The 26,200-nt window shown below is 40.7% G+C and overlaps 2 long non-coding RNA genes across 4 annotated transcripts; one reads left to right on the plus strand and one right to left on the minus strand.

Moving 5' to 3' along the window:
* Positions 1-5,078: 5,078 nt before the first annotated feature.
* On the minus strand, positions 5,079-11,447 carry LOC130459183 (uncharacterized). 3 transcript variants are annotated; one of them, XR_008918393.1, is made up of 3 exons: positions 11,210-11,447; positions 6,933-6,993; positions 5,079-5,631 (listed from the first exon to the last, which is right to left on the minus strand). It is a non-coding gene; the product is annotated as an uncharacterized lncRNA (long non-coding RNA). The 3 variants fall into 3 exon arrangements; XR_008918394.1 differs by lacking the exon at positions 11,210-11,447 and adding an exon at positions 10,722-11,198; XR_008918395.1 differs by lacking the exon at positions 11,210-11,447 and adding an exon at positions 9,268-9,407.
* Positions 7,010-9,841, plus strand: LOC110801273 (uncharacterized). The gene is made up of 2 exons (XR_008918392.1): positions 7,010-8,480; positions 9,485-9,841. It is a non-coding gene; the product is annotated as an uncharacterized lncRNA (long non-coding RNA).
* Positions 11,448-26,200: the final 14,753 nt, after the last annotated feature.

The raw sequence follows: 26,200 nt of genomic DNA on the forward strand, positions 1-26,200 counted from the left end.
TTTTTCCAAAATGACATATGTTTTTTAAAAATGACATTTGTTCTTTAAAAAATGGCACATGTTTTAATGCTTGTCTTATCCCTATTTGTCGTTTAGTGGAGTGATATGTTTTTGTAAACACATATCTGATATGGGGCACGCCGCCCTCATGGGGGAGCAACATACACAACAACATCATTACAAGGCTGGACTTGTACATACCCTATTGCAGCCCCATAACTGAATTCTGTTGGAATGACAGCTAGTACCAGCTTCATTATTAATGCTTTATGATTGGCTAGTGTGTATTTAGAAGCTCTCTGATTGGTTGATACAACAGAGCATAGAAGTTTTATACATAGCTTATTTCCCTTCTTACAAGGTAATTAATTCATTACATTCAGTAAGTTTGTATTTGAACAAATATCCTCAATATAATTCTCTCTGCAGTCCTGTTTATAACTGTAGAGAACCAAGTGTTGGTGTTCATATTTCTACGATTACTTCTGTTAATCTGTTTGGTTTTAACATGGTATCAGAGCAGATGAATTTGAGATCTTGCATTAGCGTCTTCTGCTGATTCTAATGATATGCTTCAATCTGATTTCTAAGTATTTCGATTTCAAGGGTATTATTACTTCTTCTTATGTTTCAGTTTAGAAATCTGCTGAAACTCTAAATTCATTTCAATATTAGTGTAGATTGTAGTTGTGTTGATCTACTGTGGTATATCTGAAGGAATTCTTTTTGATATTCATTTTTTGAGAAAATCTTAAACAAAAATGTCAGCAACTTCATTACCTCCCAATCAAGATCCTGCAAGTCCTTTCTATTTACATCCAACAGAAAATACTGTAAAGCAGCTGGTTACAGTAAAATTTAAAGGAGAAGGATATGTAGACCGGAGGAGAAGCATGATGATCTCTATGTCTTCTAAGAATAAGCTAGGTTTTGTCAATTAAACAATACCTAAGCCTACTACCACTGATGGAACATATCAGGCATGATTGAGATGCAATGATATGATGATATCTTGGCTGTTGTTTAATCTAGATGGCACTATTGCTAAGAGTGTACTATATTTCAACACTGCTAGAGAGATTTGGTCGACCTAGAGGAGAGGTTTGGTTTCGTGTCTGGACCACATTTGTTTGCAGTTGAGCAGCAGGCATCGGACATCACTCAAGGAGCACAAAATATTGCAGAATTCTTCACATAAATTAAATCAATATGGGACAAGCTGAGTGCTGCATGTCCTCTGCCAACTTGTCCTTGTAATCTGTGTACATGTAATCTGACACAGAAGATATTCAAAATGCCACAAGATCAGAGACTTTTGCAGTTTCTCATGAAGCTATGAGAACATTTGGCTACAGCTAGGGGGAATCTACTAATGATGCAACCTCTACCAACAATCTCTCAAGCATACAGGATGCTAGCATATGAAGAAAGGTAGCATGTAGTGCACCTATACAACATGGGGGGAATGCATTTGCAGCTGATAGAAGGAGATACAATGATTTCCGGATTAGGAACAATTACAGGGGACAACAACCATCATATGGGAGGAAAAATTACCAGTTTCATGCCACATCTGGAGGTGGTAAAACAGGAGGTTACAAGAAACCATCTAGCTATTACTGTGATCACTGTAAGGTGAATGGGCACGGTACTGAATGCTGCTTCAAATTGCATGGTTTTCCACCTGGATTTACAGGGTTCAAGGGTGATAAGAGAGCTGCAGCGACAACTTATTCAGATGAAGGGTATAGTGATGATATAATAGAATATCAACAACAATGTTATCATGCAGATCAACAAACATAACAACAACCTGGATTTCTTACTGCAAAACAGTGTACACATCTCTTAAGTCTCTTACACAAACAACAAAATAAGAAGACAACATTGCCTATGGCTCCAGATAATAAGTTTGAAGAAGTAGACAACTCAGGCCATGCCTTCATGACAGGTAACACTTTATGTTTCTTAACTTGTTCACATTCAAGTTGGTTATAAGATAGTGGAGCTTCGGATCACATGTGTGCAAGTCTTATCATGTTTGATAATTATGAACCTGATGTTGGAGCTGATGAGTTTATTACCATACCTGATGGGAGAAGGGTGACTTTATATCACAAGGGGACATTTACTCTAAATGACAATACACAGTTAAAAGGGGTCTTACATGTACCAGATTTTCAATACAACTTATTATTAATGAATAACTTGATAAATAAATGCTATGTTCAGGGCCATTTAATAAAAAAGCCATAGGTTCTTGGTAATGTGAGATCAGGATGAAGGAAATAATGCCCTTGGTCCAAGTTTTCATTTAATGATAAGTCTAATAAATGCGTTGATCGTTGTCGGATGTGCTTGACGGTCTCTTGCAAGTACAGTTTGGGGGAAGGCGGGAGTCGACCCTTTCAAAATGCGTAGTAGACTGATCGTCTTTGGAAAGAGTTCAATATTAATTAAACAAGTTAATTATTTAGTGAGATCAAGTGATCTGAATGCCTAACTAGTGGCCGCTTCAGTTCAAGAGGAATAAATAATATTAATGCCACATCTTACTCTTAACCGAATCCGCAGGGTCACACAAATAGTACGTGAACGATCAAGTATTTAGGTGAATATAATATTCAGTAAATAGAATTATGGACATTCGGAAATGATGGATGTTGGTTCCAGTGGGAGCTAAAATCGTCGAAAGGCAAACAAAGAATATTTGCCGGAAATGAAGATATTGCCGGAAACGGAAATATGCTTCATGACGGAAATATAAATATTATCGAAGTCGAAGATATTGCCGGAAACAGAAATATGGTTCGTTTCGGAAAATATTAAACAGAAATAAAAATATTATCGGAATCGGAAATATTGCTGGAAACGGAAATATTATCAGCATCCGAAATATTACCGAAATCGGAAATATTGTCGGAAGCGGAAATATTATCGGAAACGTAAAAATTGTTCGAATCAAAAATTAATTCCAGAGTCGGAAAACAAATCGGAAACACGACGAGTAACAGGTCGGCAAACGAGCCAGCACATCACTCGGCGAGCCAGCGCCGAGCACAAGGCCTAGCGCCAGCGCCAACGCCGAGCATGAGGCCGAGCACCAACGCCGGGCTTAACACCCAGCAGCTGCCATGTGCCTTGATGGGGCGGCAAGGCAAGCGCGGGCAGCAATAGTGGCAACGCCAAGGCTTGCGCGACAAGTAATGGTCGGCTAGCCCAACTTAGGTGCCAAGGCTACTTGCGCGACAAGTAGCTTGTGCCACAAGCTCTATGTTTTCCTTATCCTACATGATTAAGAGTTTTATGATTATTCTAATACTTAAGTGTTTGGATTTTCCTAAAGTCTAAGATTTTGTGATTAACGTAAATCCTAATTCTAAGGGTTTTGGTTATTCTAATTCTAGTAGGATACAACTATCTATTCCTCTATAAATATATGATCCATGGTCATAAATTTAATACACAACTTGAATACATAATATTCAATACTCTTGCCTATCACACATAGTCAGTTCCCGAGTGCATAATACCTTAGACGATATCCTAGTTGGTTGAACCTAAGGCGGATCCGAACGTGCTATGGGCTATCTACGGAGGGGCGAAATTTGGAGTTATGTACTTGTTCTTGTTTGGTATGGGAGCAGGTAGGGAAGGCACGCATTACATAGTATGTTTACTAAATTATGCTAATTGATTATGTGGCAATTAATTTTGATTCTGGCGATTTATGGTTTTTTCGCATGTCAATTGAATTGTTCAAAACCTTGAATAAATTTTAATTAATTTTTTTAATTAATTAAAAATCAAATAAATGGATTTAAAAATTATTATACGAGCTTTAAATTTTAATTAAATTTGTGGTTTCCGATTGGACTCAGGAAGACACTTTATGTTTAAAGTTAGTAAAGCATATAATTTATGGTTTAAGTGGGAGTTTTTTTATTCATATTTGTTTTAACCCTTGATTAGGTCCTTATTCCTTTAAGGATAACAACTATATTAGAACTAATAAAGTCAAATAATTGTGTAGTCGCCTACATTTGTCCTTAGGCCCGAAGCGGTGTGTTTGATGAAGAAACCAAACACTGCTTGACTAAGTTTTCCTAAGCATACAACGAATAACCTGTGACTGACAAACAATCCCGAAAAAACATATTTCCATTTTTTAGTAACTGCTATTTATAGTAACTGCTATGCTTAACCGCTACCCATAATAGTAACCATATAAGGTAAAATTTCAAGTGGTTATGTTGCATTACAATAAATCCTTGAAGAAAGATAAGAGTTGCATTCCAACCGATATCCTTAAAAGATATAAATCTGTGATTGAGATATAAGATTCGGATAAAATCAGATAAATCTGGAAAAGTGGAAATAAAACACCAGTGCTAGATATTTCTAGCGCTTGGAACACATGCGCCACAAATATCCCAGCGCACCAAAGCCAGCGCCACAATATTCTAAACAACTACAGTTTGGTTCTCACCCAATCACGACAAAGATATAGTTTTAAACAGCTCAGCATGATACACATCTGGCACTTATCTGGCAAGCGTATTCAGTGAACTTTTATCTCTTTGAATCACTAGTACATAATTAACTTTAGGTAACACCGAAAAACTGTTACATAAAGGGGGTAAAGTGTTTCCATGGATTATAGGTAACACTTTATGGGTGATACATCTGCTCGTGCTACCTATTCTATTAGGTAACACTTTTAATAACATATGATAACACTTTTACTAGTGTTACTAAAAATAATTTTATGTAACACTTTTCCATTCCTATTGTAGCACTTTAAAAGTGTTACTCGTTAGGTAACACTTTTTAACCATTAGTATCACTTTTTTATATCATCTTTTGATTTACAGTAACACTTTATTGAATCGTAGGTATCACTTTTCACCATATAACGTCACACCTTGTTCATTATTTAGGATCACTTTTCAAGGAAACAACTAAAGTAAGGGAGCACAACCCGCTCCCTAACAAATTAACAAATTAAAAAAATAGTATTTGATGTACGATCTATGAAAATTACATTATTATGTTCAAAATAAAATCAAATGATCATATCCAAAACTAAAATGTATAATCATTTAAATTGAAATAATTTCATAGCATCTTACAAAAGCATCCACAAACACCAATTTTTTTTTGTTTGACTAAACAATCTAATAATCAGAACAAAAAGAAAATCAACTTCGGTCTCCAGACCATCAAATTCCTAAACAGAAAAAGAAACACTTCCTAAATAACCAGCCTGCAGCACTACGTCCAATTAAGTAGAAGCAAACAGAAACAGATTGATAACAGAAATAGCAGCAGCTAGCTCCAGCAGACAACTATAAGCAGACAACAACTCTAATTAGCAACAACAGCTAACGAAGCTCCATTTTCCACAGTCGTACCTCACCCTGCTCACCATCAACGGAAACTCCAAGCAACATCAGCACCTGATCACCAATAGCAGCTCCAAAACTTTTTGATCCCGAAAAAAAAAGTTTATCCAAGTCGTCGACCTTGTATTTTATTTTCCCAAACATTGGCAGCTACACATAAATGCAAGCATATTTCTTGTGGCATCATAACTTGCTACTCCAATCCTTCATATTGATCAATTTGATCCTATGTATGTGTAAAAACATCATATATCAGACAATCAGAACAAAAAATCTGTGTCATAAACTGACATTGAACTGTTCATGATTCAACTAGATTGCTGACAAAATTACGGAGGATGTGGATTTATGTGACAACATCTAGTCAAATAGAATATAAATGTTGAACATTCAATAGTTTTTATTACTTGAAACCAAAAACTATAAGCTGTTTTGTAACTTCATAAACCAGATACAGTTCTCAGATTCAAAATTAAACTAAACACTTGTGATTCTAAAGTATGTGATTCTATATTATTAATAGTAACAATTAGACAATAGTAACAAATAAAATTGATAATCTGACCTATTCAGATAATAGAACCCTGAAGTCGTGTAACAGAACATATAATAGTATTTTCGTGCTTCAGTTAATAATTAATTATATACCAATTTTCTAAACATAGTTAGGAAATAAACAAATTTGAAACATACCACATAAATCTTCCACACTTAAGACCTCTTTAAAAGCATCAATACAACTAAAAGAGACAAGTTGTCACTCGATAAGTTTTCACACTTGAGTTATTCAGGCATGACGTCAACTAAACATAAGAATTAGCAACTGCAATAATAATGATCTCAGATTCTGTTCTTTCTACCAACACTTTAGAATGCACAAAAGATTTAAAACTCTTCAATCTATGTCAAGTGTTTGTTGCAAAAAAATTATTGTAATTTGGCAACCGGATTCTCATACAGCCTAGGGAAAATTTGGCGGGGGGGGGGGGGAGGATGGCAAAATAAGGCAACTTTTGAATATCCGAAACAAGATATAGTAACAACTTGTAAACAATCAATCACAACACAGGTTCTGAATATGTAATATGCACCTCCAAATTTGTTCCTTGACTGGAGCATGATGCAATAAACTCCTAACTCACCACATTAGGGAAAAAAAGGACAGTCCTAAAACTCTTGATCAAAGCACCTCATGAATCATGAACAATCTTCTTTAAAGAGAATATTATTCTCAAATCGCCCACGACCCAAGCTATATAGGACCAACTAAACAAAAATCAGCAGCATAGCCAAACATCAAGTATTTTCCAGCTAATGACTAATGAATAGCGTAACATGCTGTCTAAAATAGCCAATAAGTTACAACATGGGAGGTATAAGACGTTTTATGACACCAAACGAGAGAGACAAAGAGTTAAAAGAAACCTTAGAGAGGAAAAGACAAGGGGTGGAACGGTATGCTTCCGAACTATATTATAATTTACAGGCTAGTAAGAGAGCTATTAGAAACTAAATAGTAAAGAATACCTTTTAGTGAAGCAAAAAAGCACAATCTTCTTGTAAAATTTGCAAACTTGCTCCAGAAAATCTATTCAAGACCCAAGCAACAAGAAAAAACCACATGAACATGCAACTTTCAACTAAACTTTGCAACATAAACTTTTTTCAACAGAGTAATGAGCTTTAGTTTCAAACTTTCATTACACGAATGTGCACAGAGTTTCTGTTTTGATCAACTTAAAGTGAAATTTGTTTCCTTGCCAACAGAATAATACGAAAGGGGGCTAATTCTGTGAGTTATAGACTTATTGTCATGATGTTGGATTTTGGCTTACTCCCTCCATTACAAATAAAAATGTTTTCTAAGGTTGTAAATATATAAAAGATAGGACAATAAGGTGCCAAAATCACAAGTTGTGTTACTCGGACTCGAAGTTTTTAACAAGAAACCGCAATCAAAGTTTTTAACAAGAACCCATATATTATAGTCAATTCAAAATGAAAGCACGACACATAAAATTCAGAGTGCATGACAAAACCAATAGATATGACTCAGTGGCATCCATGTTGTAGGCCTTAAGAAAGGACTCAAAGTAGTTCATTTCTAATGATTGTTCCCTATCCCTTTCTTTTAGTTAAAAATATTAAAAGTCTTCTCGCAATCTTCCACTATACTAGTTTATAAGGTCTCTTTAAGTACTAAATAAGTTAGAAAAGTAAACCACAACAAGAGCTCCCCATTTACCCGGTTTAAACGCTTAAAAGTAGCTAAGCTCTCAACAATTAACCCTTGGACCCTTGTTACAAGGCTTTAACTCTGCGAGAGTATTCAATGATCATTTAATTAAGAAGAGTAAGCACCTAAATTAAGGCTCTAAACTCCTTCTCAAACACAAGGTACCAAAATTTTTATCACCACAAGCAATGACTGCAACCCAAAACCAAACTGACAGTCAGCAACCAGGCAAGTGAAACCACAAATTATACTTCTCCTTCCTGAATTATACCAGCAAACGAAGTTTTTAACAAGAACCCACAAATTATGCTCCTTCTCGAATACCCAATTCAAGGTGAAACCAATGACACATAAAAATTTAGATTCATAACTCACAAATACAAAATACCAAATCAATAAATTCAAAGCTAATAGTAACAACGAACACAAAATCAACAAACTCGAAATACTGAATTTATAAAGTGAATTGTTCTTTGACGCTCTAAGATTAAACAAAAACGCCCTAATTTACTATGAAATTCCCATTGTACCCTTACTGACTTCTTTCTCAATTACCCCTTTTACCTCTTTGTACCGACTCTTCCTCCCTTCATTAGTTCATTCTCTCTCCTCAACGTTACTATACTCCGGCGCACCACCGTTGCCGCTGCACTTTGGAGCTCCTTTACTTACTCAAATTCTCTCCTCCTCGAAGATCTAGCCATTTCAATCGAAGTTGCAGCTATTAAGTTTAATTTTGTTTATTTCGATGGGATTTCATTCTGTCAGTTCCCAACACTGCGGCCACCGCTCCAACCCACAGATGCTCGTCAAGACGCCGACCTCCCGTCCCCTCAAAGGTTAGTTTAATTTTGTTGTTTTTGTTTCATATGTTTTAGTAAATAAATTTAAGCAAAGTTAAATTTGAGGATTTTCAATTCTTTGAACCATAATTACACTCTTAAAGAAATTTCCTTTTGGGAACTTTAATTCTGGTTGTTGGAGTGATTGTTGAAGTGAAATTAATAAAACCCCAATTTTGATGGTTTTTTCTTATTCTGGGAATTCAATATTTGTAATTGGGGGTTTTGTTTCAATTGTTGTACCCTATTGGTTGGTTGGTGAGGAATCAAATCTTTGGAGTAGGCGCTGAAACGTTGTAGTAGTCAAAGCCCCAAAGGTATGGTTATGCCCACTCTTGATTTGAGTTGAGTCTGTACAACTCACATTAGCAATGGTGAAGAACTGTATTTGTGTGAGTGTCCTAGAATGAGACTAGAGCTGATCTAGTGTTAACCCAGGGCAAGACTCTGTTAGATGTAATCTTGTCAATGGTTAGACTCGATTAACCTTAGTCTTCCCTTAGGCCCTGACTGGTTTTTGGCTAGAATTAGGCTGACGCTGATCTAGTCTTGCCCTAGGGCTGGACTAAGTTAGACATAGTGTTATTGATGGTTAAGACTCAGTTAACCTTAGTCTCCCCTTAGGGCCTAACTGGTTTTTGGCTAGTCCAATCCGTATTTGTGGTTTAGTTGTTATAGCAATAGAAGTAATTATAATTTGATTAAAAGCAAAACTGAATGATAGCTAAAAAGAGCTTGTAAGTCAATAAAGGATGCAACAGTTTGGAGTTTATCATCTTCTCACCTTTGCTTTATCATGCATCTGAAGTTTTCTGCTTGACAAAACCACTTTGATATTCTCTCCCACTGTATACTCCTATTTCTTTTTAAAAAAAAAAACTAGCATGCTTTGTAATGTTATTTACTACATCGTGGAAAATGTTTTGGATGTTTGCTTCTTTTTTATGGCACCATATTTCATTATATTGTCATTTAACTCATTATTTATTCTTTCAATATAGTGGTTTTGTGAAATGGTTCGGCGATTACAACCGCGTCTTGCACTTCCACGAGAGGAGATTCAAGGTGGGGCGGTTCGGGATGCTATTGATGACATGTCTCCTTTAGTTAAGAAATGGAACGATATGATATGACGCGTCTTGCACTTTCCTAATGCATATGTTGGTCGATCGACTTAGTCCTCATTTATTTATCGGTTGTTGGTTTATACTATCAGTATACATTGTGCTTTGTAATACTGAGTACGGAGTACTTTTTACTGGTAGCTAATGTACTTGAACTTTGGTATAGATGACTATCCAAAGAAAGTTGTAGGTGTAGAAAATGCAAAAAGAGTTGATCCTTAACCACCGTTCTCACATCATGTTTTGTTTCATATTTTTAATTGATACACTTTCCCAGGTCTCCAAAAATATATAATTCTACTATATATTATTGAAACAAAAGTGTGGGAAAAAAGGTCATTAAAAATAATGTTCTTAATTGTTTTGGGGCTGTTGTTTGGGAGATTAAGGCGGGAAAAGGAGTTAATTCCTGTAATACAAAGTAGCTTTCTTATTGAACATCGTTGAACATCATGTTTTTAAACAGGCTAATGTATTTTATCATTGACAAAATACATCACAATCTATTTTTAATAATAATTATAAAATAATATAATGTATAATTATGTTGACCCCAATATATATCAAGTTAATAAATATGACATACTTCGTAAAATAGTTTTACACTCCATCCGTATATTATGAAGAACGGGAACAAATCTGTGAAGGGCTAGACTAGGTATAGTTCAAACAGAACCATTGTTAAGACTAACAGAAAATGAGTGAGGTCCATGGGATGGACTGAAGTTAACTGAGTTCTGCCCCTCGTTTACCCTAAGGGTAATTCAGATTCAATCCATGGGCTACACTCATTCTTCATGAGTCTTTCCCATAGGCTACACTAAGAAGATTTCAGTCTAGCCCATGGGCTACACTCACTTAGATGTAGTCTCGCCCTATTTTTCCGAAAACGTACAGAATTTTATTGACTTGCACTACCTCGCCAACAATAGCTGTTATAGGACCGTCTTCTTCAGCCATATGAGTTACCTATTTAGATCCGGCGAGGGTTGATATTGTGATTTTTCTCCTATACGTGATGGAAATTGTGGATGTAATTGAACAAGATTGAAGAAATTTAAAGTACAATTATGAAGAATAAAGCATGCGTATGAGAGAGAAAGGGGTAACTCACTGTAATTGGGTTTGTAAATGAGTGAAGAATAGTCATCCGATGATGGAGGCCGGACACATTGTCATACATAATTTCGTCGGATTTCATGGGGGACTCCATGAACTATGGTGGTGCTCCGGTGATTATGGATGAAATGGTGGTGGGTAGTTTGGTTGGGTGAGAGAGATGGTAAAAGAACATAGAGAGGTAAGATAAAAAAAATTATAAAGAAGGTATGGTAAATGAATAAGGGTAAAATAGGAAAGAGTTGTGAAAATAGGGCGTTTTTGTGCATTTGCAGGGCGCTGAATAACAACCCCATAAATAAATTAAAGCCAATAATACGGCATCAGACACAAAATCAATAAACATACAGAATCCAATCAAAAACAATTAAACAATAAAATCTTGAAATTCATAGACATCAAACACCGAATCATAGAAATCTAGAAAATTAATAATTAAACAACCAAAAAAATTAATAACACCCACAACAAATCAAAAATTACCTGAAAATGGAAGTGCGTACTAATGGATAAAACCCAATACCGAAGACGATGACTAGTTAGTTTTTTCTAATGAAACCCAATACTACGAGACCTAAGGATGAATTGTTACAGACATTGGAATTCTTTTTTGTTTTCAATTTGTCTCTGGCGGTTTCGATCAGAAGATGAGTTCTGAGATGCCTTGGGCGGCAATTATTTTTCAGAGGGACAATTCTACTATTCCAGGCTTTCTAGCTTCGACCTAATCGAGGTTTTTGGGATTAACACTTAATTGCAAGCTAGCCAATATAATTATTATAAAATATTTAATTTTTAATTTCTTCGTAAAAAATAAGGTAACACATATTAGTGTTACCATAAAATGTTACCTATTTGAAAAGTGTTACCTTGTAATATTACCTATTTTGAAAGTGTTACATTGAAATGTTACTTATGTTAAACGTGTTACATGAAGTGTTACATTCTAAAAAACTGTTACAAAAGTGTTACTTATAAATCTAATAATTTTGCATTTCAAAAAGTGTTACCAACACGTGTTACATAAACTCAATTACGTACTAGTGAATATTTATCTTATTCCGACCTGTTACACTATAAATAGACCCTCTGAAATCCGGAAAATAACACAGAATCCCCATATAATACCCTAATGAGTATTGACCGAAGCTTCTCTCTATCCCGGCCCGTATTTAGGACCGTCTTCCGTATTAACACGCCGTTAAGCAGACTCTGCTCGCGAAACCGCTCAATCCAGTCCAAATACTGTCGAAGTTCTGACTCAATCTCTAGCCTAAAAAAACGAAACTCTGGAAGAATCTCATCCCATAGTCAGTCAGTTACCAGGATGTTCGAAATTAAAAAGGAAAGCTAGAAAAGTGAAGTGGTTAGTGTTCCTGAGAACCGTAGTATAGCCTACGTTATACTGTAACCTAAAATCTACCTTTTTATCGCTTTCATCACCAAATAAATATATTCACATAACCTATTCTATTAGTCACGCCTAATAAGATAACTCTGGACAAACCTGATTATTGCCTACACACCTTGAATTAACCTAAATCACTATAACCTAAAAAAAACAAATTAAGTTTTATTATTTAATCTCTGAAAATTTAAAGGCATCCCTATCACAAGTTAAGGACCAATCCTACTCCTAGATCTACATCACCAAAAAGGAAATGTACGGTCGAGCTCTGTAGAATTCGGATCAGCACGTGCATCCATTACCCTCAAATACGTAGCACGACTTTCCCAGCGTCGTCAGGCCTGCTCCAAATGAAGTAGCTTCCTCCTAAAGTTCACTTCCTTCAGCACTGCGCAACCACATACGCCAGCGGAGGGAAAGAGCCCCGACTTTGCGAAAATGAAGCTTGCTCCAGTACATAGGCTTCCCATTCTTCCGCACCAGAGGCACATGGTCATAAAACCTTAAAGCACGATCTGTGCCCCTAGAGGTCGTCAGTCGCATCCTACGAGGCGGGGTGATAAACCAATCTGTGTGCCGCGCCAAGGCTCATCAGCTCGAAATTCAAAGTTAAAATCAGCTCGAAATTCAGATTTAAAATCAAACATGGTGTTAGCAAACATAAACAATCAATAGTGCATGCAAAGGTGAAGATTATTGGGCACCACGAACCCTTACTTATAGTCACGCCAAGCAGAACTTGGGACAGTTTGAAACGGATGTACAATTTGTATTTCTGCAGAACAAGGAAAGCAGCGCTAGAAAATTTCCATTGTCCAAATACAAGCGCTAGAAATTTGTGGCGCTTGAAACTCATGCGCTAGAAAATTCTGGCGCCTATAGTTTAATTCACCCTCCCAGCTACACGGATTCTGATTCTCAATCCAAATCTTAATTCATTGCAAACTGTGATATAATTCAGCTTAACTGGGACAGTTAGGATTCAACTTCTTCTCTAAGAATTTGTATTTATACTCAAACTCGATTTCCAAATAAAAGTTTCTTTTCAACTATAACTCTAAATGCGTTGTTGACCCTAAAACTTGAAATGTGTCATTTATTTTTATATGTTTTATATGTTTAAGTGAGTCGGTATACCTCCAAGAAATGCAATACCTCCGACTAAGGCAAGAAGCTGAAAAATGGCTTATTTTTCGCAAAATGGATTCAATTCACAAACAGACAAACCAAACCAATAAGTACACAAAAATAAAAAAAAAATGTACAAGGTCTGGAAAGCACGAATACCAACACGGAATATACTACATGTCTAAGAAAATACATATACATGGCCTACTACGGGGGCCCGCTAAACCCCGGAGGGAAGGGATCGTCCTCCTCATCTAGAGCACCTCCACTCGCGCCCTCACCTTGCTAGCCATGCAATCCACCAAACAAGGCATCGAGCTGAGAAGATCCCCAACTCCGCGTCTGCGACGCAGGCACCCACCCGAGGCTGAAAGGTCGCTGAAATGGATGAGGCTGCCAACTGACTTGGAATGGCTGAAATGGGGTCCGAACTGACCAGTATAGCTCCTCCTGGGCTTAGCCTGCGGTCGCAGAGGTCACTGTCCTATCCCATTATCTGAAACACGGGGCCTCGCATGCGACCCGGAGGCGCCGCAATCACCCTCAAAAGAGTGTCGGTCCCTCCGAGCAGTCCGCACTGTCTCCAGTGCACGAGCCTGCGGTGCTCCAGTCTGCAAAACACAAGTGACAAGTCAGCACGCATACAATTAACTGACGACTAAAAAAAATGATCAGGCACATCAGCTGAGTTGAATCCGGGTTGCGGCAAGAAAGAGTCGTCCGAGTCGTGGACAACATGGCCTTCAGCTGGTTAACCACCCCGATCACCTGGTTAACTATGCTAACAGGTACTAGACAGGAACAGAAACCAATAATCATACATAAAAAAAAAAAGAAACATATAATAAGTATAAGTGCCAGACAGACAAGAGCTCATACCGTGCGAGCACCATGGGTGAATCCCCTCCTCGTCAGGGACAACAACCACCTTCTCCGTCATCCTAGAGCCACCCTCTGTGGTATAGTGAATCAAACTGTCAAACGACACCCAACCGTTATGATCAGTAGGCTCAGGATGTAACACGGACAAACTATTAGACAAACACAACGAGAAAGAGCAAACACGTGCATATCGACGTAATCTAAGATTACACGTACCTCGATGAACGGGGGAAGCAAGATCCATTCGCAAACGAAATCCCAATAGATGGCATCGGCAGTCACCAGCTGTCCCGCAGGCACACCCTGTCGCAACACCACCCGACGACTTGGAAGAATACCCGTGGGGCGCAACATGCTAGTAGGCGGCGACCGAGGCACTCGCACAAGCTCCATTGCCTACCGAAGGACCCCGCTCCCCTAAAAACTAGGTAGGACCTCTAAGACCCTGGTACAGAATCCGGCACCGGGACTGGCTTCGAGCTTCCGTCAACTCCTGTGTCTCGCCCAGCCAGGCCGAGCAAGACCAACCCAACTGTTTGCATAATCAACAAAAAAACAGATAGGTCAAGTAACTCGCATAAAAAGAGACATTATTGAAAGAAAACTAACTACACTTACCACATCAGGGTGCGCAGTCACGATCATATCTCTAAATCTAGCCATAGTGGGTCATTTCTTCAATTTTCCGGCACCACCCAAACAGTTGGCCATGGGGTAATCCCCGTCCACCCTACCGGACCGAGGAGCAAAAAAAGGCAGATGCTTAAAGTCCCACAGTTGCAAAGAGAAATAACAGTAAAAACGGGTTGAAATAAGTACCCAGACTATTTAGCATTCCTAAAGAATAAACGAGGCATATACCTCAATAAGTCGCGTCACGACGCACAGAGAAATGTCCCTCATGGGCCTATCCGGACCATCGAGAACCCTAACGGCCACGCTCATGTGACCAATCAAGTTCGCATAAGTTGGGTCATCCCAGCAGAATGAACCCATCTCAGATAGATTCCGCACCCACAGAATTAACCAGGGGTCAACCCTCTCAAAGCGGTTCGACAAAATCGTCGAACTCAGGAACAAAAGATAGAATATGCGAGCATATAACCTCGCAGAAGCACCAAAAGGGCGACCCTCCGCCAAAACTGATACCAACAACGAGTAAGGCATCCCCTTACCTATACCTTAGAGAATATTCTAGTTGGTTGAATCTAAGGCGGATCAGAACGTGTTGTAGACTATCTACGGAGGGATGACATTTGGAGTCCTAAACTTGTTCTTGTTCGGTTCGGGAGCAGCTAGGGAAGGCACGCATGACATTGTATGAATCTTAATTATGCTAATTGACTATGTGGCAATTAATTTGGATTCCTGGCTTTATGGTTTTTCCGCATGAAATATATTGTTTATATTTGTCATAACCTAACAGTTCTGTCGTATTAACTCTTGTTAAGCAGAACTCTATCCGTATAAGTATTCAAACCATCCCAATTACTACCGAGGTTATATCCAATTCATAAACCAAAACCAAGAAATCTAAGAGGAAACTCTGCCGGAATTATAGGAAGGATAAAAGATCTAAAAGTCAGTATAAAGGTTATTCTAAAGCTAAAAGGAGGCTCAGCTAAGGCGAGTGGCATGTGTTCCTGAGAACCGCAGTATAGCTTACGCTATACTGTAACATGAAATCAAAATTTTTATTGCTTTCACCACCATATAAATCTGTTCACATAATCTTTTTTATTAATCACGCCTAATAAGATAATCTCTGGACAAATCTGATATTGCTAGGCTCCTTAAATCAACCTATATCATTGTTTTAACGTTGTTTAGTTAATTATATGTGCATTAAAATCAACTCGGATTAGTAATGTAGCATAACGCATGTCTCATCGTCATCACAATTGAACTAGTACGGAATGCGCCGCGTGGGCTAATGCTGGGAAGTCCCCGTATTAGTAAACGTCCCCCGAATTCTCACTCTGCCGGAATTAAAAGAAGGATAAAAATCTAAAAGTCAGTATAAAGGTTGTTCTAAAAGCTAAAAGGAGGCTCTGCTAAGGCGAGTGGTAAGTGTTCCTAAGAACCACAGTAAAGCCTACGCTTTGCTGTAATCTGAATCTATATTTTATTGCTTTCCTCGCCATATAAATCTGCTAACTTTAATCTGTTATATTGATCACGCGTAAATCAGATAATAGTTGGACAAACCGGTTTATTGTTAAGCACCTTAAATCAATCTAAATCAGCTTTTTGACATCTGTTTAGTAAATATATGTGCATTAGAATCAATCAAGAGTAGTAATGTAGCATAACGCATGCCCCATCATCGTCACAATTGAACTAGTAAGGACCGCGCCGCGTGGGCTAATGCTGGGCACTCCCCGTATTAGTAAACTTCCCCCGTATTCTCAATCTCTGCTCCGTTGTGAGTCAAATATGTTTGCACTCCAGACATATCACGATAACCGGGTTTTGTCAATTTTCTTAAACTGAATGGCGACTCCTATAGACTAGTAAAAAAAGGCTAACCCCCACAGTTAGTTCCTATTTACTTTAATATGCTTGCCACATCCAGAGGGGAAAACTGGTGTGGGTCGTATACTCTTTCAGAGGCGCCCTGTTGTGTTTTTTTACCTCCTCACAGCCCCATGTGTTTCATTAAACCAATCTCTTGCAATTTTATTTCACCACGCTTTGACTTATATGAAAGACAACTGGGAAAGGACCTACGGGACACCGAGCCTAAAATCAATGTGGGATAACTATTTGGAAGAAGCTCCAACAAAAGTCTAGCTCAGAAAAACCAAGCACGATCCCGTACAAAATCCTCGGATGTGCGGTATCCTGGATACAATGTTCGAAACAAAAGTCGCTCAAATAAAGTTAAACAAGTCTTAGACAGATCTTCGGATCACATAACTTAGACTAAAATCGGAAATTACCCTCGGGTGGCCGAAGTCAACTAACTAAGAGAATGACTAGCAGCTTCTTGCTCAGATGATCAGATCACAAGAAACTGGAAGAACAAGCAAGTTCTAGGATAAATCTTCGAATCACTAGAACTTGGATTAAACAAGCAAGTTCTGGGACAGATCTTCGGATCACTAGAACTTAAAACAAGTTCAGGATAGATCTTCGGATCACTAGAACTTGGATTAAAGAAGCAAGTTCTGGGACAGATCTTCGGATCACTAGAACTTGGAGCAAGTCTTGGACAGAACTTCAGATCACAAGAACTTAGATTAAACAAGCAAGTTCTAGGACAGATCTTCGGATTACTAGAACATGGAGCAAGTCTTGGACAGATCTTCGGATCACAAGAATTTAGACGAAACATACTCAGAAAATCATAAAGCAAATCTCCGAAGTATCGAAGTCAGAAAAATATGTAGAGAAAGAGAGAAAGCAAACACTTAGCAAAGTAAAAACATTTTCTATTAAATCTTCATGGAGCATACATGAAGTACATTAAAACGAGCTTGGGACTAACCGAGGATTCCTCAACAATTGAAAAGAAAATGGGATAAAGCTAAAATCGACAGCCATTAATAGATGATATCAGCCTACCGAAGTACAAGAAAGAAAAAATAAGCTAAATTATTAAAGTACATCGCACAACTGAAGCAAAAAAGGAGAGAAGTTCAAGCGCAAGTTCGGAAGTCCTCAAATGGAACCAACCGACTCTAAAGAAGACGATTGCCCGAGTTCCTAAGGGACGTCAGAGGCAGGACTTTGGAGAGCGGCCTTAGAAGAGGTACCCACATTAGTGTCACCTTCACAAGCAACCTTCCGCGCCCGAGCCTCCTCAACAACCTGCTCACGCTCCTTCGCAGCCTCATCTCGGTCAGCTTGACATTCGACCAGATGATCCTTAGCCTCGAGCTAGGCACCCACCTTATTCGCGAACATCCGACGAGCACCGCAAAGCCCATTCCAATACTGGTCTTGACACTGCTCGACAGTATAAAGACCAGCTCTCTTATTCTCAAGCTTTCGGCAATCAGCTGTCTTCTCCCGAAGCTTATAAGTCATCACGGGCACCTTCTCAGCCTTGGCCTGGATAACTGCTTGGCTTTCAATAAATCTGAGGCTATATGCCTCAGCATTAGACTTTGCCATCATGAGGCACTCTCGCTCCTCCAGCTGCTGTTGAAGTTTGGCAGACAACTCTTCCTTCTCCTTTTCGAGACGACTAATCGTCTCGGCATCTTTCATGCCTTGGACAGTGAGTTTGCCAACTTCATTTCCGACCTTATCTGCCAAGGCTTCAGACTCCTTTCCGAACTCAACAAACATCTTCTTAACTTCGTCAAGCTCGAAAATGAGAAAGTTGGCCTTCTCATCAAGATTGAGAACGTCACGAGCATTGACATCGTTGTACTTCTTGAGTCGCCTCTCCTCCCAATAGATGCACTCAGCTGCAAACGTTGACCAGAAGTTTTCCTAGAAAGAAAGGGGGGCAGACGACATCAACCCACTTTCGAAAGATAAATAGTAAATAAAAAGAAAATGGACGGGCATTCGCGAAGAAGGTGAAATTTTCATTACCTCGTTCATATAGTACTGAGCCATTAGGGTGAGATTCCTCTCCTCCTCACCAGGGACTCAGAACTGAGGGATGCCTCGAATGATGTTCTCTCGAGTAGCCGCAAGCCCAACCACAGACCTCGCATGGGCAGAAGGATCCTCGCCTAAAAACGAAGGGCGAGTATACCGAGCCATAATCTCCCGAACCTCAGCAGGCACCCTCTCCAGAGGGACGTCGGTGCAAGGATCGACATTGGACAAACCCTCAAAAATAGAAGTAGAGGTTGAGCCCAATGTCGGCCTAAACCTCTTGGCTTGATGCCCCAGCCGAGTCTCTTCCGCCTGAGCAAAGACGAGAGGGACAACTTGCACCTCCCCTTCAGCAGCTTCGGGACCCTTCTCTTGACGCTCATCCTCGGAGGGGCCCACCAGAACCTTCTCGGGAGTCTCAGGATCATCGTCCAAATGGACCACAGGTATTCCCCCCCCCCCCCCCTCGGGAGCAGCTTGATCAGCAGAAGGTGGAGGAAGGTCAGCAGCCTCAGGAGTCTCCTCGTGCGTCACATCATCACTCACCATGTCAGCAGTGGTAATTGGCTTCAAGGGCGAAGGTATCGGACCCTCCTCAGCAGCAGGCTAGTCCACCGAGCCATGAACGACCGGTACCACCACACTCTGAAGCTTTGCCCCGGGCAAAGGGATGAGGCCCCGAAGATTCTTTGGCGGGCCCATTTGACGATCAGTACCCTCGGCAACCACATGTCGAATCACAGCCTCAGAAAAGGAAAATCGTTGTTTTAGAAATTCAAGCACCTAAAGAAAAGATTCTACCTTCTCTGATGGACGCGAAGTCTTTCTCTTCTGTGGTGGGGAAGACCTCCCTTCAGCAGATACCTTTATCTTCCCTCGTCTCCTCTCCTCCTGAGGAGGAAGAAGGATGACAACATCATAAAAAAAAGTAGAAGAAAAGGAAAGGAAAGAAAAGCGAAAAACAAAGCAGCTAAGTACCTGGTTCCTAGAAATATAAAGATCTAGCCGAGCCGGGGACAAAACCGAAGGAACGGCACATCGTCAGTCGTAGGTCCCTAAAAAGACCAGGAATAAGACGTCAGCCGACGATCACCAAGCACAAAAGAAAATATAAGACACAAAAACATAAGTCCCAAACTTACCGGATCCGAAGTCGTCACGAGAGGCCGAAGGACGACGTTCAAGGGAGCAGCGTTCCCTGGATTCGTAGAGTCCCAGGGGTCAGCCCGAACCTTCTTCAGCCAAGCAAGCGCTTCGGGAGATAGCTTATGCTCCTTCAGCGGAGGGTTTCGAGGATTCCCCTTCTCAAACGTATATTCAGGATTCGGGTTATAGATGATCTTCAAATCCAAGGAAATACCAAGGATCCGAGGATCAAGCTTAGAGAATCTGAACTCTGCAAAGAAAAGAAAATCAACATCAGATACCAAAACTGAAAAGCTGGAGATCAATTCACTGAAACACGGTCTCAGCCGAAGGAAACCTCACCCCTATCGAAAATTCTGCTGAGACCGGCAGCAGCAAGGATGACCTCTAAGAAAATGTAATGCAAATTGGAAAGCCAATGTTGGGGTAGCTTTGAGTTGTCAGCTCGTGCAAAAACCAAAGCAGAAGATTCTGATAGTCGCGGCTATTCCTATTTGGGGTACGAACCCCAACCATGTCAGGATCAGGATTCACAAAACCACTCCGGGGGACGATAGAAATTCGGATGCTCGTGGGAACCCGAACAAGTAGCCACTCCCCCTTCCATTTATGATCCGAACTGACATAAGGATGAGCCGTAATATAGGAGGGGTCACCCTTCTTCTTCGCCCTCCTGTTGACAATGCTCCACCAACCATACCCATTGATACCCGCAGTAGCATTATTCTTCACCAACTCGTGAAGATCCCTGAAAACAGCTACCGAGCAGGGAAAATTGATGAAGTCACACACCTATCTGAAGTCGATGATGTGTTTCATGGATTTAGGGGTAAGTTGGGCCAACGAGATGTTGTACGACACCAGTACCTCCGAAACAAACAGATCCAAGGGGAGCCGAAGATCATTCTCGAGGTGGTGAGTGTATACAACAATAAAGCCCCTCGGCGGGTGAGCTACCCGAGGATGCTCTTGGTCAGGAAGCTCACACCAGTACCCCAGAGCGTACTGAATTCCATATAGTTCCTCGGCCCGCCGATGATAGGCTCCTTTCTTTTCCTTCACCAACCAATCACCGTCGACCGACTTACCCAACGGACCAGTTAGCTCGGAGATCTCATGCAAGATGGGCGCGAGCTTCGGCTGTGGATCCGCTTCCCCAAAATGTCGAGGGTACCGAGGATAAACACGGCGTTCCCCCGAAAAGCCAGCTTGTTTACTAGATTCAACACGAGCAGATCTGCCAGACCCACTGGCAGCGACATCCTTCGAAGCGTCCCAACCCTGAGAGGACTTCTTCGGCCTCACCAAAGGAATTTCAGCTTTGGAACTTTCACTGGAAGATTGGAATATAAACTTGCTCTTACCCTTATCTCTAGCCATGGTCGAGGAACCTAAGTTCTAGGGCTCACATGGTGGGGTAGAGAAGAAGATACAGAAAGAGAAAAGATGAAAATTCACAAGCAAGTTACCTTCTTACGAAGAGGAAATTGCCGATAAACCGAATAAAGCAAGTTTCCAAAGAGAAACTTCAACCGAGAAGCGAAGATCTGAAGAATTCAAACGAGTAGGATAGTCGGAATTTGAGAGAATTCTGAGATAAAAGGGTGTGAAGTAAAAGTTTAAGAAGGATTAAGGTCGGTATTTATAGAGAAAGTAAAAAGAGAAACCGCTTAAACTTCCCTCAATACCCACACCCACCATCTAAAGAATTTTAACAGACTTCGACACTTGTCATCAATGTAAATTTAAACCACCTTTCTTGAGAAGAGGCAGGACTTTTGGACTCCCCCAAGGTACCAGATGCATACGAATACCCATTGTAGACACCTACTTTTGTCCCCATTCCCGCAAGGGAAATGTTCGATGATGAAAACGTAAATCTCCACTTGACAACGCATCTCCTATGAAATAAACGAATCTCAATTCTCCTTTTCATTTCACCCGAAACCTGCTATTTATGGAAACCTGCTAAAAAGAGTAACTGCCGTAAAAGGTAGCTTCTAAAAGTGGCAAATCATAAAAGATAGAAACCTGTCAGAATTAGGTGTTGCATTCCAACATAAATCCTAAATGAGATAGAAAACTGCGAGAATCCTATTCCTAATATGATTCAGAAATAAGAGTTACGTATTAATTAAAATCCTAACGAGCCTAGAGTTCGTAACGGGCCCAGACGCATTCCGTCATAAAATTGATACGTGCTAAAAGACTCGAATTAATCTCAAACTCTACGGATTTCAAGAATCCGAATCTGACTAAAGAAAACAGCCCAGACCCTATTTTCAACGCCTGGATTTCGGCGCCCAGGCCTGGGCGCTGAAAATACCTGGGTACGTGTTTTTTCCTAATTCTTTGTGGATTAGAACTCTGCAATTCTATCTTTCCACGAACTCTTCCCTATAAATAGGCCCCTAAATTCGACGTGAAAAGGACACAACAACACATAATTCTATTCTGAGTATTGACTCCAACCCTTAGCCTAAGCCTCTCGCTGCGAAATTGTTCACGCGTTCTGTCGCAATCGATCCATAAATCGAACAGAACGTATCCTGTCCCATAATTGAGATTCGTTAAATAAAAAGGAGAAATAGGAAAGTCAAAGTGGTTAGTTTTCTGAGAACCGTGACGCACCTCTCAAGGGTGCGTCGTAATGTGTCCCTTTTCGATGATTTAACTGCATTCCTCGCCCTTTTTATGAACTGTTAAACTAACCTAATCTAATTGTTCTATCACGCCTAACAAATATAATATTTTTGGGAAATCGGATTATCATGCTAGGTCCCTCAATGCTATTTAAATCAGATAATCGCGATCGAATTAGTATTATATGTTGCATATTGCTAAAATCAACTCAGATTAGTTTAATAGTTAACGCATCTCCCTTCAATTATTTATGCTGAGCTAGTAAGGATATCCTGCCTCTGGAGTTATCGACGAGCGAAGTACTCCTCTCGGTAGTTACAGTCCCCCGAACCCTCAATCTCTACCTTGCGGGTGTATATTGAGAGATCCTTACACCAGGGATCACAAGGGAACGTACGGCCGTCGTGGTCAAACATAATTGCACTCCCTTTATGTCACGATAACCGGGTTTTGTCAGTTTTTCTCATTGTCGTTAAAAAGTGAATGGCGAGTCCTATATTACTAGTCCATTGGGTGTAAACTCACAGGAAATCCAATTACACTTGATTGAATAAAAAGAATCGTCACACCCACGAGGGACGAGGTCATGCATTAGCCTCGTGCTTTTTCGACCCCCTCACAGTGGCGACTCCACTGGGGATAGTGAAGGAAATACTCGTGCTTGTAGGTAATCAAAATAGCCGAAGGGTGAAACGATCCTACCCCGCGTTTATTCCCCATCAAGTTCGGACGACCTGAAAATCAGCATATTAATGTGAAAGGACAGAACATCATAACGAATCTCGGCTCCCTCGGGAGTTGGGACTAAGGATACCTTTTTTCGCCAATAGGGGGTGCATACGCCGCGCATGTTTCCCACTCGGTACTTGTGCAGGTAGTACACCTATCCCGAACCCAATCGCTCGCCCATTAGGTCCCTCTCGCCTGCATGCCCCCTTGGCTTGCACTTGCGGGTTGGCCTCTTGAGCGAAATTCGTCTGTTGAAGACACTACCTCGACCGGGGCATGTGTTGGATCTACGATAGAAGCGGTACCAAGCCAGGCGCAAATAAACTACCCATAGAAGCCTATCATAAACTACGTGGCATATTTAATTTTCAAATCCATGTTTGTAATGTAGTTATGTGTAGCGAAATATGTGATTGTGTGTGACAAACTATCCTAGAAAACCAACGACCTTAAAAACTGCCCAAACATTCATAGACTAATTTGCCAAAGAGTTATACCGAAACACGTGTTCCGCAAACCCGAATGATCGCCGCAGGAATAAGCGATGCTCGGGATGGCCTGTAACGAATCCCACAAACGCTGCTACGCGTAAAGGACGTTATTAGGCAAGCACGCAAATCGAAGTCGCATAAACAGAAGACAGAAAACGAGAACCAGCCAGGGACGCATTTTCAACGCCCCAGGCTGAGCGCCAGAATTTCTCACGCCCCTAGCCGGGCGCTGAAGTTGCTGCTTGGCCTTCTGGTCAGGCGCAGCAGCCTCGATGCCCGAGCGAAAGGAAAATACGTAGCGCAAAAAAAAATGTTCCTCAAAAGAATTGCTACGAGGGTGTAAGAAAAGCACTCGATTTCAAAAAGCGACTCGTAAAAAAAATTTAATTAATAACACTTTATGTGGTCTTTAGGCCTCCTACGACGACAATACCCGGCACCAAAACCGAACGTGTTAATAACCATGAATGTCACACGGGCAAGTGTTTCGAAAATCCAAAGAATGACCAAAATAAAAAAAAAAACCAAAAAGTGTACCGACAAAAGAAAGAGTGAAAAACCAATTTAGAGAGTCGAAGTCTAGACTAAGTAATGCTTGAAACTTTGGGAACCTAAAACTTTAGCTTATCTTATGCCTAGGACTGGTCCTGCCACTTGGTGCCGATCAGGGAATCAACGGTTAGTGCGTCTCGAAGATACATCGCCAACACCAGGTATAGTAACTCCAAGCTCCATCCGTCGTCCCTCATTTCAAGGATCTCCGCTTCCCCAACCTCGATTCGCACCTTCAAACATGTCCATCGAAGATTTGCGAGACCAAATGGTCCAAATGACCCAACTTATGGGCCAACTGAAAATGGAAAATGAAGCTTTAGCGGCTGCGCAAGCCAAAAATGACCTCGATAACGAGAAGAGGATTGAAAAAATGGTCCTACAGCAAACCATGGGGAGCAAATACTTCTCCCTCGATCCTGAACCTTTTCCTGGCAAATTACCAGAAAAGTTCAGTTCATCTGACTTACCAAAGTTCAAGGCCACGGACAACCCCCGTGATCATCTACTGAGCTTTGTGAATACCATGAACTTGAAAGGCGTGGACAAGTCCATGTACTTACCTGCCTTTCCTTTGTCCTTGGAACCTGTGCCGCTCAAATGGTACTATCACCAGGACCCTAAGATCTTCCCCACTTGGGAAGACTTTGTCAATGTCTTCATCAAGCAATACTCGTCGAACATGGATTTCCAAGTCACCATGCGCGAGCTGGAAGTTCTCTTCCAAAAGAAAAATGAGGGTTTCACAACCTACTTTGCTAGATGGAGGGACCAGGCGGCCCAGCTAATCAATAGGCCTCCCGAAACGGAATTGGTCCAAAAATTCATTGACAACCTGGACCCGGCTTACAGACAACACCTTAGGTACCTGGGACTCGACACTTTCAAAAGAGTTTATGATGTGGGAATAAAGATCGAGGACGACCTCGCCAAAACCATACAGAGCAAACCCACATATAAGACCAACACCTATAATCGGGGTAACACATCCCAAGCCCAAGAAGTCCATGCTGTAGAAGAGGCTCCCGCCCGAAGAAACCCTGCAAGATGGGTCTGAGACCGAAAGTTTGCCCCACTCGGGTCAACTTTGGTACAAGCCTTTGAAAGACTAACCAATCAAGGAAAGTTGAGACCTATAGGCCCCACCCGTGACCCTCCTGTCAAAAGCAAATATTGGGTCGAAGGTACTTACTGCAAATTCCATCAAGGAAATGGGCATGACACTGAAAACTGCTGGAGTCTAAAACATACGATCCAGGACATGATAGAGGATGAAGTGATACCTCTCCCTAACGTTGGCAAACCCAACAACAACAAGAGCCCACTCGGCTCTTGTCACATCTCTCTCGACCAACCAGAGAATTTCGACCCCACGGTGTATATTACACCTCAAGGTGCACCACTCGCTGTGGTCCCTATGGATCGAATCGAGAGGGAAGTGTGCGGTGTGTGGAACGATGATGCTGAAGATATTTACCTATCTCAAGTCTCGGGCCAGGACTTCTTCGCTGAAACTTGGCCCGGGTATGCTCTCATTGACACCACCCTTCAGGAGCCCGAGGTCGACAACCTCACCCGATCCGGAAGAATATACCAACCGGATATTCACCCACCTCCTATGGACGACGTCCCGGTTAGGCAAACTCCTGAGAATGGACGGCACGCTACCGTCGTGGAAGTTATTGAAAATCCTCTCCTGAAACAACTAAAAAAAACCAAGGCCGATATTACCATCTAGGATCTTATGTGTACTTCAAAGGAACATCGCGAAAAGCTTATTCGCTCACTTGACCTCATCTCAGTACCTACAGATATCACACCTGACTCATTCGTTAGCCATGTCACGAGAGATGCCGGGAAAAAGGCCATATTTTTCACTGATAAAGACTTACCCAAAGAGGGGGGTGCTCACAATAAAGCCCTTTACCTAGTGGTTGG

The sequence above is a fragment of the Spinacia oleracea genome, chromosome 4 (genome assembly GCF_020520425.1).
Source record: "Spinacia oleracea cultivar Varoflay chromosome 4, BTI_SOV_V1, whole genome shotgun sequence".
Taxonomy (NCBI): domain Eukaryota; kingdom Viridiplantae; phylum Streptophyta; class Magnoliopsida; order Caryophyllales; family Amaranthaceae; genus Spinacia; species Spinacia oleracea.